The following is a 17,568-nucleotide window of genomic DNA, read 5'->3' on the forward strand; positions in this document are numbered from 1 at the left end:
TCTAAATGGGTCAAATGGACATTACCCCTTGGGAACCTCAGTATTCTTGGGTGGGAATCCAGGAGGGGTGAGCTCTGGTGATTTTTGAAAGGGAAGGAAATTTTTATTTAGAGAAAGAAGGAAAGAATTTTTGTTTTTCCACAGAATTGTTCTGTGTAAAACTATCTTCTCTGTATCTTTTTAGGAAGAAAAAGAAGAATGTCAGGATAAACCAAAAAGAAAACTTTCACGTACGATTTGTGGAGAGAATAAGGAGAGGGAAGTTATTTCCCTCCCTTTAATTTAATTTAAAATTAAAATTAAATAAAAAATATAATATAATTTTAATAAATAAAGATCTTATATATATATAATAACAAATTTATTATACATATATAGACATAAGTATATGTTATATCAACATATAACATATAGTTTTTATATTGCATCAAATACAATATAATCTATAGTTTCAATTCTCTTCCACAAATGACTTTTAATATAAATCACATTTACATTAAATTCAACAACATGACCCCAATTCATATAATTAACATTTGAATTATATTCAAATATTAATTTCCTCTCAAAACACTTAATATAATGTATCAAATACATTATAGTAATTATTACACATATAATTAAAATTTAATTAATTATATCATATATAATTAATTCCCTCAGTTAATTTGAACAATTCAAATTAATCCAAAAACTGATTCTCATCAAATCCCGTTGAGCTATCGATGGAACCTCATGGACCTGTAGTTTGAAACTTTAACGGTACGCGAATAATTAATTGATCTCTTTAATTAAATTATTCACCATCCGTTAACTGTCGGACACTCCACTAAAGATCGACAGTTGCACACTTCGCATTACAGATATATTTCTGTGTCTATTAGATATAATCAATCAACAGTACGATGATCCTTCACAAATTACTCGTAAGCACAGCTAAGCCAAAATTATCGTTTTGCCCCTATAGTTACATTTAACTTCTTAAGTACCATTGATCCCTCTAATGAACAATAAATCATAGTCTAACTATGACTGAACCCCTCTCGGGCTGGGAGAAGGTGTGGCGCCACATTGTTCAAACCCCAGAATCAACCCTTAAGGGAGTAATTTATCTACTTGCCCCGACATTGGGGATGAAGTGAATTCCTTCTTGTGTAGCTGTGTTCCGAACTCCCCAATATAACGAATCCCCAAAATGGTAGGCTTGTTAAATTGGCGATCTAGCCACTCTCACCCATACAAATCAAAGGCAGGAGTTCATAACTCACTCAGAATTCAAGTCATGTTACCTATAGTCATCCTAGTGAAATGTAAGTCTCTATTATGAACGACGTTGTATAATGAAACTAAACATTTCGTGGTTCGGTCTTATACAAACTCCTTTGTATAGAATATCCTGGCTCACATATCTCCACATGAATGATTGAGATAAGATCATTTATAACACTTTACAACAATTGTAACACCTACAAAGTGAGCCATACTCGTAGTGTCATAAGGATAACGTATCCAGCCTTATCCATCTACTACAGACTATTTAGGTTATCACTTAAACATGATCCACCTGTATGTCTCTACATACATGTTTAAACTACAAGATAATTCTGGATATTAGTTTATTGGTTTGTGGTTAATGTAACTAATTTTGAAATAAAATATCAAATATTTTATTAAATAAATAAAATATTTATACACTACAATTACAAACTATGGGATCTTACGAGATTTAGGGCATCAACCCCAACATGTAGTGTATTCCTTGCTAATCAATTTTCTCTTTTGGTGCATGACCTATACTCCCAAGTGCTCTAGACCATTATATTTTGTAGAAATTTCCAAGGAAGAGTGAAGAATCAGAAGAGAAAGGAGACAAAAAGCTTCCCTTGAAAGAAATATCCGTGTTGAAGACGTCTGGAGAAGAAAGTGTTCCTGAAAATTCACCAATAATGGTTGAACGTGAGAAGACGCTTAGAGAGCTCACAACACCTGATTTCACTTAGCAGCCCCTATGCATTGCCTATCCAGAAACGATAGGTAATTTCGAACTTAAGTCTGGTTTAATTCATTTACTCCCTTCTTTTTCTGGTTTGCAGGGTGAAGATCCGCCTAAGCACTTGAATGAATTTTATGTTGTATGCGATGACATGAGACCAAATGGGGTAACTCAGGAGCAAATTAATATGAGGCCATTCCTCTTCTCGTTAAAGGACGATGCCGAGGAGTGGCTCTGAAGGAACTCTAATTGGAGAGAATTGTGAGTGGAAACAAGATCATCCCAATTTCCATTTTTCATTGAATATAAGCTTTACAGTAATACAAGAGCAAGATATGCATTTACATAAATTATAGCATGCTTAAAATAAAGGAAAAATTAAAGTTTCAGAAACCCTTACCTTTGAATAACACTTTCTTCAAGAATCCCTCAAACAAAACACGAACGAATCTCCTTCTTCACGCGGATCTCTTTCTTCAAAAGGGATACCACCACTTGAGAACCCTCTATATTCTCTTGGGACAAAGGATTCAAGCAAGAGTTGTGGGCTTTGCTTGAATCCTTGGAAGAGGGAAGAAAGATGGAGAGGAAGAGAGGGAGGAGAAGAACTTTTCTTCTCTGTATTAGTTTTTCCAGTGAGAACTCCACTCTCAGAGAGAATTGATGAAGAAGATGAATCTCCTACCACATCAATCTTTTTATAACCCACGTAAATTAACTGAGAGAAAAATAGGGGGAAGATGTTGTAACTCCTTCCCTTTAATTAATTTCAATTAAATTAATAATATATATATATATATATAAAATAACTACTTTATTATATATATATACTATATGTTATATCAAATATAACATATAGCTTATAGTTTTATATTGCATCAAATACAACATAACCTATAGATTTTATCTCTAAAAAATACATGACATTTAATATAAATCAAAGTTATATTAATTCACTTATATGAATCTCATCCATATAATTGATATTTGGATCATATCTAAATATTTAATACCACTCAACATAAATCATATTTATATTAAATTTAATTACATGATTCTCATTCATATAATTAATATTTGAATCATATTCAAATTCCTCTCATATTACCTTAAATTATAATGTATCAAATATATTATATTAATTATATCACATATATAATCAATTTAATTAATTGTATCATATATAATTAATTCCTTCAATTAATTTGAATACTTCTAATTAATCCAAAATTAATTTTCAATTAAATTCCTGTTGAGCTACAGAGGGGACCTTATGGACCTGTAGATTGAAGCTCCAACAATACTCGGATAATTAATTAAACTATATAATTAAATTACCCAACATCCATTAACTGTCGGTCACTCCACTAAAGACCGACAACTGCACTTTTCGCACTACAGATAAATTTATGTGTCCATTGGATATAACTAATCAATAGTGTGATGACTCTTCACAAATTACTCGTAAGTACAGTTGAGCCAAAATTACCGTTTTATCCATGTAGTTACATCTAATTCCTTAAGTACCAATGATCCCTCTAATGAACAATAAGTCATAGTCCAACTATGATCACGTCCCTCTCAGGCCAAGAGAGGGTGTGGCCACTATGTTCAAGACTTGGAATCAGCCCTTAAGGGAGCAATTTATTTACCTGCCCATGCATCGAGGAAGGAGTGAATTTCGTCTTGTGTAGCTGTGTTCCCAGCTCCCCAATCAGACGAATCCCCAAAATGCTAAGCTTGTTGAGTTGGCAATCTAGCCACTCTCACCCATACAAATCAAAGGACCGCTTTCATGAGCAGGAGTTCACAACTCACTCAGGATTCAGGTCATGTCACCTATGGTCATCCTAGTGAAACGTAAGTCTCTACTATTAACAGTGTTATATAAAGAGACTAATAATTTCGTGGTCCGGTCTTATACAAACTCTTTGTATAGGATACCCCAACTCACATGTCTTCACATGAATGATTAGGATCAAATCATTTGTAGTACTTTACAACACTTAAAACACCTACAAAGTGGGCCGTATCCGTAGTGTCATCAGAATAAAGTATCCGACCTTATCCATCTACTACAGACCATTTAGGTTATTATTTAAACAAGATCCACTTATATATCTCTATATACTTGTTTAAATTACATGAAATAACCTTGAATCTTAGTTTATTGGATTGAGTATATGCTTATAAAATAATACGTATTTTATTAACAACAATATGTTTATACAAAGTTTACAAACTACGAGATTACAAGAGATTTAGGACACCAATCCCAACAAGCTCTACATCCTATCACCTGGGAGCATTACATCCTGGAAGGAGTTGTAGGAGCATTAGAAGAGATTTTCTTCCTAGCATTTCGAGCTGCCAGTATCAGAAAAGAGATCTAGTATTATGAAGTTCGATGGGGAGACGCTTCACGAGTATTGGGAACGATTCAAGAAGACCTGTGCAAAGTTTCCCCACCATCAGATCTCAGACCAACTGTTGATCTAGTACTTTTATAAGGGGCTGATGCAGACTGACAAGAGCAACATAGATGCAGCTGCAGGAAGAGCCTTAATAAACAAAACCCCTACTGAGGTGATGAAATCGATAGTAACCATGGCGACCAACTATCAATAGTTTGGCACAAGGGCCTCAGTCAGTGTCAAGTCGGCCAATGAGGTAAGTGAACTTCGGAAAGATCTATTTGACCTGGTTTCTGTTGTGAAACAGTTGGCAAAGACAACAAATGGACAGCCTGCTGTTGTTTGCCAAATGTGTCATGGAGCGGGACACATAGCTAATGTTTGCCCAAGCACTCCGCAAAGGGCAATACCTAAGGTAAATTCTATTGGAGGCTACAATTTCAATGGGCAAAACAGATGACGAGACCCATTCAGTATAACATACAATCCTGGGTGGAGAGATCACCCAAACTTCAAATGGGGTGGACAGAACGAGCAAGCTCAGCCTAACCATGGAGCTTCGTCTAGCTCAGGTATGTCCTTGGAAGATATTGTGAAAAGTCTAGCTAACCACTCTTTTAAATTTCAGCAGGACACAAAGAATGCCATTGATGCTTCGGGGACCCAAGTCTCTCAGCTAACCACTTCGATGAGCAAGTTGGAGAGATAGTCTAGGAAACTCCTATCTCATCCATAACTGAATCCTAAGGAGAATGTGAGTGCAATAACGCTTAGGAGTGGTAGGGAGTTGGAGCCACCTATAGAAACTATGGAAAAGCCAGAATTATATGAACAAGGGACCACTTCTCTACAATCACACCACAAGAAAAGAAAAAGGGAGTATTCGGTATCCTCTAACTCTTTTCCCCCATTAAATGGTTATGTGCCTAAAATTCCTTTTCCTTCTAGCTTGAAAGGCCAAAGAAGCTCACATGAGACAAGGATAAGGAGTTATTGGTGATGTTCAGAAGGGTGAAAGTCAACATTCCTCTCCTCGATGTCATTAAGCAAATCCCAAAGTATGCCAAGTTCTTTAAAGAACTATGCACGAGGAAGAGGCAAGCGAAAGAAAAAGAGAATCTGTGTCTGCAATCATTCAAAAGAATTTGCCTGAAAAAGAAAAGGATCCATGTATGTTTTCTCTCCTTTGTGTGATTGGTAAAAGGAAAATTGAGAAAGCTATGTTAGATCTTGGTACATCCATAAACATTGTGCCATACTCAATATACCAAGAATTAAAATTGAAAGACTTGACTAAAACTGGTGTTGTTTAGCTGATAGGTATTTTATTCACTCGTTAGGAATCATAGAGGATATCCTAATTTAGGATAATGATCTTCTTTTCCCTGTTGACTTTTACATTCTTAGGATGGAAGAACCTACGTCTATTTCATCTGCATCAATCTTTCTTGGTCGTCCTTTCATGAAAACAGGCAAGACCAAGATTGATGTAGATGAAGGTACTTTGTTTGTTGAGTTTGATAGTGAAGTAGTTAAACTTAATATTTTTTATGCTATGAGATCTCCGACCGTTGAGCATGTGCAGTCTTTGTGCCAGATTGATGTGTTTGATTGTCTTGAGCAGGAGGTAATTTAAGACATTGACAATGACGAGGATGATTCAGGCAATTTGATCTCACGTGAGGAGTTTTCCACTTTATCATCCATGACAGAGCCGTAAGTATGCCTTCTTTATCATCTGAAAAGGTGATTCCTTCTGTTGTACAGGCACCTAAAGTGGAGTTGAAGGAGCTTCCTGATCATCTAAATATGCCTATTTGGGAGAAACTGAAACACTTCCTGTAATTATTTCCAAGAACTTGACTGTTGAGCAAGAGGAATAGTTAGTAAAAGTCCTGCAAAAATACAAGCTAGCCATTGGGTGGACGTTGGCCGATATTAAAGGTGTTTAGGTTGATGCCCTAAATCTCGTAGGGTTTTATGGTTTGTAAACATTGTATGAACAAACTCTTATGTGATTAATAATATATGATATTTTATTCACTTTGTCTATAAAATATGTGATATTTTAGTTGCATTAACTACGAACCAATAAACTAACATCCAAGGATATCGTTGTAACTCGAACATGTATATGGAGACATACAGGTGGATCATGTTTAAGTGATAATCTAAATGGTCTGTAGTAGATGGATAAGGCTGGGTACCTTATCCTGGTGACACTACGAGTATGACCCGCTTTGTAGGTGTTATAATTGTTGTAAAGTGCTACAATTGATCTAATCTTGATCATTCATGTATTAGACATGCGAGCGGGAATATTCTATACAAAAGAGTTTGTATAAGATTGGACTACGAAATGTTTAGTCTCATTATATAACGCCGTTCATAATAGAGACTTTTATTTCACCAGGATGACGATAGGTAACATGACCTGAATCTTGAGTGAGTTGTGAACTCCTGCCTATGAGGGCGGTCCTTTAATTTATATGGGTGAGAGTGGACAAATCGTCGACTCAACAAGCCTACTATTTTAAGGATTCATCTGATTGGAAAGCTGGGAACACAGTTAACAAGATGGAATTCACTCCTTCCCCGAAGCAGGGGTAAGTAGATAAATTACTCCCTTAAGAGCTGATTCCGGGTCTTGAACAATGTGGCGCCACACCCTCTCCTAGCCCGAGAGGGGTTTAGTCATAGTGGGACTATGATCTATTGTTCACTACAAGAATTAGTGGTACTTAAGAAGTTAGATGTAACTACAGGGGCAAAACGATAATGTGGCCCAGTTGTACTTACGAGCAATTTGTGAAGAGTCATCATATTGTTGATTGGTTATATATAATGGACACAGAAACGTATCTGTAGTACGAAAAGTGCAGATGTCGTTCTTTATATAGTGTCCGACAATTTACGGATTGTGGATAATGTAATTAAAGAGTTTAATTAATTATTCATGTACCGTTGGAGCTTCAAACTACAGGTCCATAAAGTCCCCTTGGTAGCTCAAAAGGATTTAGTTGAGAATCATTTTTTGGGTTAATTTGAATTGTTCAAATTAATAAGAGGAATTTGATTATATATGATATAATTAATTTGATTCAATTATATATGATATAATTGTTATAATGTATTTGATATATTATAGTTTAATTGGAAGAAATAAATATTTGAATGAGATTCAAATGTATATTCTATGAATGTGATTCATAATTGTTAAATTTAATATAAATATGATTTATATTAAATGCCATAAAAATAGAGAAAAGAAACTATAGTTTATATTTATATATGATACAATATTAAAACGATAGGTTATATGTTATATTTGACATAACATATAGTTTAATATAAATATAATATGATAAGTTAGTTATTATATTTATTTATATTATTTTATTATTTTGAATAATAACTTCCTCTTTTCTCTCCAACCATCTTAGTGGTGTTTTATGACAAAAAAGAATAAAAGAAAAATTAGTTTTCTTCTTCTTCCACGACTTACTTTGTGATTTGCTAAACAATTGAGAGTTGCACAAACGTTCTGTGTGTTTCCTCAATCTTCTTTCCTCAAACTCAAACAATATCTCCTAACCAAAATAGTCAGAGCCCATCATTCCTTGGTTCTCACCCCAGGAATACCAAAGGTTCATTATGGTAATGTCTGTTGGAGTTGATGCCCTAAAGTCTTGTGTCCTGTAGTTTGTAAACAGTTTGTACGAATGCTTGTGTTGTTAATATATGATATTTACATCACATCTTGTATTTTTGCTTAGTTACTTGTTTTATTTGCTTTACCACAAACCAATAAACATAAAATCCCTAGTTATTTGTATGTGACTTAAGCATGTATATGATAACATACAAGTGGATCATGTCTTGAGTGATAACCAAAATGGTCTGTAGTATATGGATATAGGAGGGAAACCTTATCCTAGTAACACTACGGATGCGACCCGCTTTGTGGAATGGTCACAACTGTTGTGACTTGTCACAGATGGTCGAGATCATTCGTGTTGGGAACATGCGAGCGGGGGCGTCCTATACAAACAGTTTGTATAAGACCTGACTACGAAGTGTTAACGTCTCGTTATATAACATCGTTCATGACAGAGCTTCACTTCACTAGGATGACCGTAGGTAACATGACCTCAATTCTGAGTGAGTTGGGAACTCTTGCCATTGAGGGCGGTCCTTTGATTTGTATGGGTGCGAGTGGCCAGGTCGCCGATTCAAACCTACCATTTTGGGGATTCGTTTGATTTGGGAGTTAGGAACTCAGCTACACAAGATGGAATTCACTCCTTCCCCGAGGCAGGGGTAAGTAGATAGATAACTCCTTAAAGGACTGATTCCGGGGCTTGAACGATGTGGCACCACACACCTTCTTTTGGCCCGAGAGGTTTTCACACATAGTTGGACTATGTTGTATTGTTCATTAGAGGAATCAATGGTACTTAAGGAGTGAGATGTAATTACAGGGGCATAACGGTAATTTAGTCCAACTGTACTTACGAGCATCTATGAAGGGTCATCGTACTCATGATTGGTTATATCCGATGGACACAGAAATATATTTGTGGTAAGAAGAGTTCAGCTGTTGGTCTTTATTAGAATACCTAATAGTTAACGGATGGTGGATCTTGTGGCTAAAGAGTTTAGTCAGTTATTCATGTACCGTTGGAGCTTCGAGCCACAGGTCTATTAGGTCCCCTGGGTAGCTTGGATAAAGTCGAGAACCAATATTTGGGTTAATTTGAAATGTTCAAATTGACAAGAGGAAGTTCGATTATATATGATATAATTGGACTAGTTAATTATATATGATATAATTGGCAAATGTATGAGATACATTTTTATGGAGGAAATTAGATATAAATATGATTTATTTCAAGTAGAGGAGAAAATACTATAGTAGATATGTGATATCAAACTATAAGATATAAATATAATATGATTATATTAATTAATTAATTGATTGATTAATTATATGATAATTAATCCTAATATCATGTTTGGATGTGGGTTAGTGGACAAAATCAGTTATGGTAACCGATGAATTAAAAATGAAAAAAGTTTTCGTTTTGAATCGTGCAATCGATGTTCCGTGATTCCACCTAAAAAGATTTCGTGAAAGTGCGCTGTTTTGTAAAACGATCGCTCGAGAGCCTATACGATAGTCACTTCTCTGCCTAAACGATCGTCCACCTCGCGATTTAACTAAACGATCGTTCAGCATATCCTACACGATCGTGTAGCTCCTCTATGCGATAAGCACTCCTGCTATACGATAGCGTTGTTTTCTCTCCCACTTGCTTATCGCCTACATGACTCATTTTTCCTTCGTCCTCTACCAAATTCACCAAAGCCCACCCTTTGGGTTTTCACTTCGAGAATACCTGGGGCTCATTAGTGGTGGTGTCGTCCCCATTGCAGCGTTCGTGTTCGCATTGATCGTGCTGCTACAGTCGACATTCCCGTCGGGCATTGGTAGATCTGTTGGAGGGTTCCACTGCGTTGGGATTCTGAAGTTTGAAGATAGTATTCAACTGGTATGGAACTCTGTCTCATTGTTATTTATCTTGTTTTGAGCATGCTGATAATTAGATTTATTTGCATATGTGTATGTGTTGAATGTATAATATTGTATTTCGGTCACGGTGAGATCGGAGCGATCCGAATGCGCTCATGGAACTCATCGATATGAGATCCTTCAGTGTCCTCTCTGTTTGGTTCATGAATTTTTTGAAGAAGGGCTTCAAGAAGTTGCTGAGTTCGAGACTCGTGATTGATCGAGGGATACGTGAAGAGAAAGGTTCTTCAAGGAGAATGTATCTTGAATCCCTTTTCTTGTTTCAAGCATGCTGTAATTTATTTTGAATGCATATCTTGTATGTTTACTGTAAATTTAATTTTCAATAATTAATGGAATTTGGATGATCTGCTTCTGCTCAAGGATCTCCTTCAATACGAGTTCCTTCAATTAGTATCAGAGCCAAGTTGTAGTTCTGATTTAAAATTTCATTTTTGTATTGAATTCGTTTACAGTAATGGTGGGTTTTACATTCTGCATTACGTTTATATAATAAATGTTTATGGATATTTGTTGATGGATGTTTACGGGATAGAAATCTTTGTTTATGGCTTTCTGTTGATTTTTTACAAAGTTAATTTGTAAGGGCCCTTGCGTTTTTGGGCAATAAATAGCAATCGAGTTTGTATTTGTTTAAGTTTTGAGTCACTCGTGAGGCTTCAGAAGAAGGGTTGCAGTGCATTTCGATGGAGAAGAACGAAGGTTGCCGCATTGTGTAGCTAGAGCTAAACAATCGTTTAGATTTTGTTACGTGATCGTGTAGAGTTTACTACACGATCATGTAGCATTTGCTAAACGATCACATAGCTAATGCTGTGCAATCGTGTAGAGTTTGCTACAAGATTGTGTCGCGTTGGCTGTAGAGTTTACCTTGATTCAGTACTTAAGAGAACAACCTTTCTCTTGTTCCTAAATCGGGTAGGCGTGAATTCCGTCTTGCACCCTTTGTCCCTAGCTATCTACCCGGTCTTACCCCTAAAATGGGAGGTTTATTGAGTCGGCGCTGTTAAGCCAACCCTCACCCATGCAAATCTAAGGATAATCTCAAATAGACAGAAGTTCATCATTAGCTCAGGATTAAAATCGAGTTACCTAGGTCATTTAAGCAAAATAGTCAGTCATAAACAATAAACAACATTATATATAAATAGTGACTTATTTCTTGGTCTGATCTTATGCAAACTCATTGTATAGGACGCTCCCACTCCTCATGTTAATACATAAACGAATTAGGATCAATTTGTTTGTAGTACTTTTACAACAACTTGTAATAGATAGAAAGTAGGCTACATCGAATAGTGTTACCAGAATAAGGTACCCATCCTTAATCATATACTATAGACTGTTTTGGCTATTTACTCGAACTTTGATCCATCTTTATGTCTTTACATAAAGTTCAAGTATTCATATAATAGCCATGAATAGGTTTATTGGATTCAGACTTCATGAATGCAATTAATAGATTCAATAACTTTATTGAAGAAATGTTGAATAACATCTTTATTGATTATAGAATATATTTAATTTTACAAACTGCGAGTTTAGGACATAAAACCCAACAATAATAAATAAAATTAGAATTAAAATCAATAATAAAGACTTGTATGTAAACCTTAGGCTATAATCATTTTTTAAAATTGTTTTAAAATTTGATTGAGATAGTCCTAAGATCACATTTCTAATGAGATTAGAAATCTAAGTTTAATCTTTTAAATCAGTTTAATAGGATTAAATTGATTTCTAATAAAAGATTAAATATGTAACAAATATATCTATAAGGGACCTTTTGTCTAAGGCTGGTTCTGGCTAGGCTGGGGTACTATGAACACTCTCTCCATCCACCTTGATATTGACCTATCTAAACACCATCTGTTGGGGGGACACACCAAAGGTGCTGTGGGGCTGAGGATAGATCTCACAGTGTGGACTATTTAGAAGAAACGTGAAAGGTTTAACTGAAGCATCTTATGTCCCAAGTACCTCCCATTGAATGTTCTACCTAGGGATTCATTAACCTAGACAATCCGGCTACTGATTTTAGTCTAAGTCGTCTTTTTAAACTCTACTCGTAAACAACGTTTGTCTATGAAATATGAACAAGTTCAAGTAGTCACATTTAAACACTTTAATGGACTGTCCTTAACTTGCATGCATGCATCAAATCTATCTAATTCACCTTTCTAGGTAAGTTCCCAGGTAGGGGTGTTATGTTTCCGTCAACTTAAATACCCTAGCCTAGACAGAACCTGCCTTAGACAAAAGGTCCCTTATAGATAGATTTGCTACACTTTAACCTTTTATTAGCCAATATAATCTTATTAAACTGATTAAAAGATTAAAGCCTTAGGGTTGCTAATCGTATTAGAACCGTGATCTTAGGTCTAGGTGATCCAAGTTTTAAACACTTAAAAACCATGAATTAAACCTAAGAGAGCATGCATGTCTTCCTTATTTCTTTTAGTTCTAATTTCTCTTTAACTTTTAAAAAGAAACAACTAAAACCATTGCGTACAACAAGGCGTTTATAACATTTATAAAATAACCTATGTGTCATGCTTTATGCAATGTCCGGTCATTACTATATATAACTTTTATATAATGCATAACAACCAAACAAACATGCTATCATTCACCCTTATACTATAATAATTATAATATAAAGATGATGCATGTCAATGCTTTTTATGCATGCATAAATATAACTCTTATATTATATGGTGCATGAGCATGCTCTTACATAATTAAATCATGCTTCTCTAAATTATAACAATTACAATAAAGAGATGATGCATGATCATTGCATAACCTAAGGTGGGATTTACTATATGTGCATACCATATGACATATAAAAAACATACATCGCATGTAATAAATAAAGGATTAATGGATCGGGATGAGCCTTTACAAGAAACCGAAATGAAAAAACCCTATCTATTACATTTTTCATCGAGCAAACTGGTTCATAGGAGAACCGGATCTTGAACTACCAGGAGGTCTTCATCGTGTAGCAAACTCTAGTAGGTAGAAGATCGTTCAACGCATACTAAATGATAGAAGCATAAGTAAATGATCGCGTAGAAGACGACGAGGCTACGAAGCCTAATCGTCTATGCGATCGTGTAGCGCGACGACAGGTAAACGATTCACCTTGCGTTACTAAGCGATCGTTTAGTCAATTACTAAGCGATGAAGCTTGATGACCTAAATAATTGTCTAGAGCGTGCGCTTTAAACGATACGCAAGCGTCTCATCGTATAAACGATGCGTGCAACCAGGTAAACGATTTACCTTGCGATACTAAGCGAACGTTTAGTCAGTTACTAAGCGATAAAGCTTGTTGACCTAAACGATCGTCTAGCATGCCCGCGCATTAAGCGATCCGCGAGCATCTCATCGCCTACACGACGCGGTACGTAGCGACCGCGTACTCGATCGTCAACCCGATGCAACCAACTCTTGATTGCATTCCTCATCGTTTATCCGATGCGTTCATTAGCGATCGTGTACTCCTTCATCTTTACGATGCGATCAACAACGATTGCGTAGAACATCTTCTGCACGATATGATCAACCCTAGATCGTCTCTTTCTGCAAAGAACTGCAATACTTACCCAGATCGCATACCACTCTTATGCAACGCTTGCATAGATCTGCTTTTTCGACGAACGACTCAAAACTTCAAATAAACTTTGAATAAAAACTTGATAACGATTATTACTACCCAAAAACGCAGGGGCCTTTACAAATAATCGCAAATGTAAAAGGATCTAAATCAAACCGAGGCTAAACATCCCGAAAACATCCATTAATCCTGAATATCCACAACAGATTTAATAATTAAACAACGTAGAGATGCACCCACCATGAATGTAAATGCTATTTCATTGCAGCAGATGAAATCAGAGTATCAGAACCTGGCTCTAATATCAATTGAAGGATCTCATATTGATGAGTTCCATGGCTGTGTTCGGATCGCTTCGATCTCACTGTGATCGAAACACATATTATGCATTCAATACATATAGTTATACAAACAAAACTCTAATTAACGGCATGCTATGAACAAAAAGAACACAAGGGAAAGAGTTCCATACCAATTGAAGACGTTCTTCATACTTCGAAACTCCAACGAAGCGGAAACCCTACACGCGATCTACCAGCGCCCAACAACAGTGTCGACAACAGCAGCACAAACAACGCACGAACACGAAAGTCGCGGGGACAACACCACCACTAAAGAGCCTCGGGTATTCTCGAAGTGAAAACCCAAAGGGTGGGCTTTGGTGAATTTGGTAGAGGAAGAAGAAAACAGAATCATGTAGGCGATAAGCAATTGGGAGAGAAAAATCCGCTATTGCATAGTAGACTGCTTATCGTTTAGGAGGAGCTACACGATCATGTAGGATTTACTGAATGATCGTTTAGAAAAAGGTATACAATCGTTTAGTAAAACTGGCACACCGCACGATCATTTAGAGAAGCTATCCAATCGTGTAGGCGACAGTGTGTGATCGTTCAGCGTGAGATGGATGATCGTTTAGGCGAAGAAGAGCTATCATATAGTCTCTCGATTCTTTAAGCGATTGTTCAACAATTCTCCAATGCGTGTTTCACTTTTCTCTTTTGGGCGATTGAACGACGGGGAAATTCAAAATGAAAACATTTTTCATTTTAACTCATCGGTTACAATAACCAATGCTGCCCATTAACCCACGTCCGAACGTAAAAATTGGATTAATTATCATATAATTAACCAACGAATTAATTAATAAATATAATCATATTATATTTTTATCCTATAGTTTGATATCACATATCTACTATAGTATTTTCTCCTCTACTTGATATAAATCATATTTATATCTAATTTCCTCCAAAATAATGTATCTCATACATTTAGCCAATTATATCATATATAAATAACCAGTCCAATTATATCATATATGATCGAACTTTCTCTTGTCAATTTGAACATTTCAAATTAACCAAAATACTAGTTCTCGACTTTATCCAAGCTACCCAGGGGACTTAATGGACCTGTGGCTCAAAGCTCCAACGGTACGTGAATAGCTGACTAAATTCTTTAGCCATGAGATCCACCTCTGTTAACTGTCAGGCATTCCACTAAAGACCAACAGCTGAACTCTTCTTACCACAGATATATTTCTGTGTCCATCGAATATAACCAATCATGAGTACGATGACCTTTCACAGATGCTCGTAAGTACAGCTGGGCCAAATTATCGTTATGCCCCTGTAGTTACATCTCACTCCTTAAGTACCATTGATTCCTCTAATGAACAATTCAACATAGTCCAACTATGTGTGAACACCTCTCGGGCCAAGAGAAGGTGTGTGGCGTCACATTGTTCAAGCCGCGGAATCAACCCTTAAGGGAGCTATCTATCTACTTATCTCTGCTTTAGGGAAGGAGTGAATTCCATCTTGTGTAGCTGAGTTCCCAGCTCCTAAATCAGACGAATCCCCAAAATGGTAGGTTTGAATCGGCGACCTGGTCATTCGTACCCATACAAATCAAAGAACCGCCCTCAATGGCAGAAGTTCCCAACTCACTCAGGATTGAGGTCATGTTATCTATGGTCATCCTAATGAAGTGAAGTCTCTGTCATGAACGGTGTTATATAACGAGACGTTAGTACTTTGTGGTCAGGTCTTATACAAACTCTTTGTATAGGACGCCCCTGCTTGCATGTCCCCAACACGAATGATTAGGATCAGACCATCTGTGACAAGTCACAACAGTTGTGACCGTTCCACAAAGGGGCCGCATCCGTAGCGTTATCAGGATAAGGTTTCCCTCCTATATCCATATACTACAGACTATTTTGGTTATCACTCAAGACATGATCTACTTGTATGTCACCACATACATGCTTGAATCACATACAGATAACGAAGAATTTTATGTTTATTGGTTTGTGGTAAAACAAATAAAACAAGCAACTAAGCAAAAATACAAGATGTGATGTAAATATAATATATTAACAACACAAGCGTTCGTACAAACTGTTTACAAACTACAAGACACGAGATTTTAGGGCATCAACCCCAACATGTATATGATACAAAATTAAAACTATGGATTATATGTTATATTTGATATAACATATAGTTTAATATAAATATATTAGTTATCATATTTATTTATATTATTTTATTATTTGAAATAATAACTTCCTCTTTTCTCTCCAACTATCTTAGTGGATGGTTATTGGTTTTGTGGAAAAAAGGAATAAAAGAAAAATTATTTTTCTTTTTCTTCTAAGCGCATATACAACTTACTTGTGACTTGTCAAGCGATTGAGAGTTGCAGAAATGTTCCGTGTGTTTCCTCAATCTTCTTCCTCTAAACTCAAACAATCCCTCCTAACCAAAATAGTTAGAGGCCATCACTCCTGAGGGCCTCACCCCGAGAATACCAAAGGTTCATTGTGGTAGTGTTCTCTCATTCATAAAGTTCTTGAAGAAGGTCTTTAAGAAGTTGCTGAGTTCGAGGCTTGTGATTGATCAAGGGATGCGTGAAGAGAAAGGTTATTCAAGGGTAATGTATCTTGAACTCTTTTTCTTGTATCAAGCATGCTGTAATTTATTTTGAATGCATATCTTGTATGTTTACTATAAATTTAATTTTCAATAATTAATGAAATTTGGACGATCCGCTTCTGCTCGAGGATCTCTTTCAATACAAGTTCCTTCAAAAGGTATTAGCCCTGTTGTGTGCATGCATAGGATTTCTCTTGAAGATGGAGCTAAGCCTTGTTGACAAGCCCAACGACGTCTGAACCCTGTTATGAAAGAGGTAGTGATGAAAGAGGTCTTTAAACTCTTTGATGCAGGTATTATCTACCCTATTTCTGATAGTGAATGAGTCAGTCCCATACATGTAGTGCCTAAGAAAATAAGTTTTACTATGGTTAAGAATGAGGAGGGTAGTTTAATTCCTATTAGGATTCAAAATGGGTGGAGAATGTGTATTTATTTTAGGAGATTAAATGTTGTAACTAGAAAGGACCACTTCCCCATCCCATTTATAGATCAAATGCTTGAAAGGTAAGCTGCAAAGCCTTTCTTCTGTTTTCTTGATGGTTTCTTGGGTTTTAATCAGATCCTGATTAACCAGGAAAACCAACAGAAAACAACCTTTACATGTCCCTATGACACCTTTGCTTTCAAATGGATGTTGTTTGGACTATGTAATGCTCCTGGCATTTTCTAACACTGCATGATGAGTGTTTTTTTTTTAGTTCATAGAAAATTGCATGAAGGTATTTATGGATGATTTCACTGTATATGGAGATTCATTTCATGATTGTTTGTCAGACTTGTCTAGGGTGCTAAAAAGATGCATTGAGTCTAACTGTGTGCTTAATTTCGAAAAATGTCATTTTATGGCCTTGCATGGAATTGTCTTAGGACACATTGTTTCTGAGCATGGTATTTAGGTAGATCCTGCTAAGACTAATGTTATTTCTAAGCTCCCTTACCCCACAAACGTGAGGGAGGTTCAATCTTTTCTTGGGCATGCAGGTTTCTATCGCATGTTTATC

At 36.1% G+C, this 17,568-nt stretch overlaps 1 pseudogene; it reads left to right on the top strand.

The window, feature by feature from the left end:
* The first annotated feature begins 4,510 nt into the window (after positions 1-4,510).
* Positions 4,511-17,075, top strand: LOC150033528 (uncharacterized; annotated as a pseudogene).
* Positions 17,076-17,568: the final 493 nt, after the last annotated feature.

This window comes from Benincasa hispida, chromosome 10 (assembly GCF_027475165.1).
Source record: "Benincasa hispida cultivar pf3 chromosome 10, pf3_genome.v1.1, whole genome shotgun sequence".
Lineage (NCBI taxonomy): Eukaryota > Viridiplantae > Streptophyta > Magnoliopsida > Cucurbitales > Cucurbitaceae > Benincasa > Benincasa hispida.